This window comes from Macrobrachium nipponense, chromosome 20 (assembly GCF_015104395.2).
Source record: "Macrobrachium nipponense isolate FS-2020 chromosome 20, ASM1510439v2, whole genome shotgun sequence".
In the NCBI taxonomy this organism is placed as follows: Eukaryota; Metazoa; Arthropoda; class Malacostraca; order Decapoda; family Palaemonidae; genus Macrobrachium; species Macrobrachium nipponense.
The window spans coordinates 81652014-81656061 of record NC_061089.1 but is presented as its reverse complement, the minus strand read 5'-3'; positions in this window follow the sequence as shown (position 1 = coordinate 81656061).

Genomic DNA, 4048 nt, shown 5'->3' with positions numbered 1-4048 from the left:
AATTCTCTCTCTCTCTCTCTCTCTCTTTCCTCAATTCTGTAAGTTTATGAACCTTAAATTTTCTCTCTCTCTCTCTCTCTCTCTTCTTCAATTCTGTAAGTTTATGAACCTTTAAATTTTCTTTTCTCTCTCTCTCTCTCTCTCTCTCATCCTCTCTCCTCTTCTTCTTCTTATTCTTCTTTAAGTGACCTTAGCCACAACTAGTCTTCCTCCTAATCATTGGAAGGACTCATTCCCATCCCCTATCCTAATCATTTGAACTAAGGTATCTAATAAGTTTGCAGTAAATAAGAGAGCTTATCGAACAAATCTTTATTTCAACTTCATTCAACCCCATTAATTTTTTTCCTTTTTTTTTTTTTTTTTTTTTTGCCTACTCGCGTGTAGTGCTGATAAGTAAATATCGGACCGGTTTTTATATTCAGCGACTGACATTTTTGGGTAGGGTAATCAAGAATTATTTCTTCAGGAATTGCGTCCAGCACTGTTTTCTCCCGTGAAATATCCTCCTTTCAATTGTTGATTTATTAATATGAGTAAGTAATTGAATGATTGGACTACTTTAAACAGTCACGTTTTCATCATAGTAAATAATATTTGGACAGACATCTTGAGAACATACTAAATCAAAACAAATTGTAATCTATGTTTGGATAATTACCACAGCACCACCTCGTCTATCTTAGAGTATATTATATCCAAGCCTAAATCTATTTCTATCATTTGACTAAGAAGACAACAGAAATGTAAGGATTCTCATTGTGCTGTCAATGGCAAGCTTCAAGGGCTTTCCAATAACGGTCAATATCACGTTTTACCGAAACAGATTTCACTGAACTTCTCAGAAACCGTAAATATGTAACGCAACACAGGTGGGCGATGCAACCGCTCGTATTGATTCTCACTTCGCTTTATAGCGTTATATTTTGCGCTGTGAGGACAAAATAATGGTTATCGAGCAGCGAGAAACAATGCAAATAAGAAAAGTTTGTGAATTTTCAGCAGAGATTGCCATGGCTACGGCAGTTCGTATGATCATTAGGGGCTATTATTATTGTTACAAAGTACATCCCCAGTAAAAAAAATTATTAATCATTAATAGGGGGTTAGTTTTTCCAGACCTCTGAGTCTCAAGTAGACTCTTCTCGGGCTGGTTCCCAGTAAAAAAATGAGAGATATTTAAAATGTGCAGAATATCACCATACTCCTCGTCTCAGAAAAATTATTTTCTTTCTGAATTTTATTCTGAAAAACGTGCAGTAAATCACCATCCTTTTCGTCTCAGAAATAATTTTATTCTGAAAAACATGTAGTAAATCACCATCATTTTGTTTCTCAGGAATTATTTTATTCTGAAAAACATGCGGTAAATCACTATCCATTTAATCTCAGGAATCATTCTATTCTATGCAGTAAATCACCATCCTTTTCTTCCCAAGAATCATTTTATTCGAAAAAAACATGCCGTAAAACACTATCCATTTCTTCTCAGAAATCATTTTATTCTGAAAAACATTCAGTAAGTCACCAGCCTTTTCGTCTCAGGAATAATTTTATTCTGAAAAACATGAGGTAAATCACCATACTTTTCTTCTCAGGAATAATTTTATTCTGAAAAATATGCAGCAAATCACCATCTTTTCTTCTTAGGAATAATATTATTCTGAAAAGAATGCTGTAAATCACAGGCCTTTTCTTGTCAGGAATTATTTTCTTCTGAAAAACATTCAGTAAATCACCATCCTTTCTTCTCAAGAATCCTTTCATGCTGAAGAACATGCGGTAAATCACGATCCATTTCATCTCAGGAATAATTTTATACCCAAAGACAAGCAGTAAATGACCATCCTTTTGTCTCAGGAATAATTTCTATCTGAAAAACATGCAGTAAATCACCATCCTCTCTTCTCAAAACCATTTTATTCTGAAAAACATGAAGTAAATAAAAATTTTAATTTTATCTCGGGAATCATTTTTTCCTGAAAAATCATCAGTAAATCACGATCCTTAGCGTCTTATTTCCTTGATCTGAATAAAATGCAGTAAATCCCCATCACTTCCGTCTCAGGAGTCATTTTATCCTAAGAGTTTCGTCTCTGGAATCCTTTTTTTAACTTCCATGAAATCGCTTTCTTTTGCATCTTACTTTTTTTTATTCTGAATAAAATGGAGGAAGTCTACAACCATTTCGTCTCAGGAATCATTTCATTCTGAGGAACGTGCAGTAAATCACCATCCTTTTCATCTAAGGAACCATGTCACTGTGATAACAAGTGGCCAATCGCCGTCGTACTCTGGGGTGAACCCAGTTACCCGAGCTCAGGTCGCGGTGTGATTAAATTTGGGAGGAAGAGTCGCGCCTTTTCATGGATTCCTCTTTCAAACAAGATTTCAAAAGATTGGCTGATTGAATTACCTGGCACCGCAGTTCAGTTTGACATGGGAGGTCAGAGGATGAGCACTGAAAGGTCTTATTTTTAAGAACTACAAAAGAGGAAAATGTTTTCTTTCTAGATATACATACACACAGGTACACACACACACATATATATATGTATGTAATATATATATATATATATATATATATATATATATATATATATATCTATATAAATATAGATATATATATATATATACTATATATATATATATATAATATATAATATATATATATATATATATATATAAATATATATATATATAATATATATATATATATATATATATATATATATATATATATATCCAGAAAGTTATTTCTGTGAAACACGTTCGTTAAATTTTCATAAACTCAGTATAAACCTGGCTGATGTTTTTCCTCGCCTCTCAGCAACACGGAAGTGCCCCGTTCCGAGGGGACTGTTGGTCCCCCAACCTCTTCTCCCTCCCCAGTGCCTCCGGTGGAAGATATATCTCCGGTGATGATTACTAGCCCTCGTAATCCTCCCCACCCTATCTCTCCCCCCCAACCCCCCATTGTTGATGCAGATGAAGCTGATCATGAGGGGTCTGGCGGCAGGCAGATACAAACAAGCAGAAAGAAGAGAAGAACCTCCCGTTTGGCCGCTGGACTGGAACCCAACATTCGTGTTTCACCTCGCCCGACACCTGAGAAGAGATGTCACGTAGTAATTCACAATCTGCGCTCATCGATGACGCTAGATGCCATAGTGGAGAGAGTCAAGTTTCTCAGTGGCTCTGACCCACTCATCTCTCACGAACTCCCATGCAGGATTAAACATAAAGTGGCTTACAGGATTACCTGCCTATTTCAACACCTCGACGCTCTTAAAGGCGAGAATTTCGGTCCTAATATATTAGTTTCAAGATACAAACTAATCCGGGATCAACCACCCGCAGGGGAACTTACTGACACTCCAACCAGGGTCATTTCCACCGCAAGTGCCAGTGAACCCCCCACGGCGAGTGACTGCCCACTCCCCCTGGCTAACCCCCCATCCACCCAAATGATCAGCGCATTCATCTCCCATCTTCGTGATTAGCCATGGATACATTAAACATATTCTCTTGGAATATTTTTGGCTTCAAGCGGAACATTCCTCTCCTAAACATGTTCTGCAAAAACTTCAAAGGCATCATTGCATTGCAAGAAACGCTCCTCTGGCCACATGACCTTGTCATCTGCGATTCAATTCATGAAGACTTCAGAACCTTCTCGACTTCATCGATGCAAGTTACAGATAAAATCATAGCCGGTCGCCCGAAAGGAGGCCTTCCTTTCCTGTGGCACAAATCGTTAGACAATACGATAAAGGTGATGACCTACAGGAGTGACAGATTGCTGGGGCTTAAAGTGACAGTAGAGAACTCTAAAACCCTAATTATTAATGTTTATATGCCATGGGAAAATAACAATGATTTTGATCATTACTGCATGATCCTAGGGGAGTTACACAGTATTATTCATGATTCTCCTGCTGATCATGTTTGTATAATTGGGGACCTTAATTCTCACCCCCAAAAAAATTTTTATAATGAACTTACTTGCTTCTGTCAAAATCATGCTCTCCAAATTAGCGATGTAATG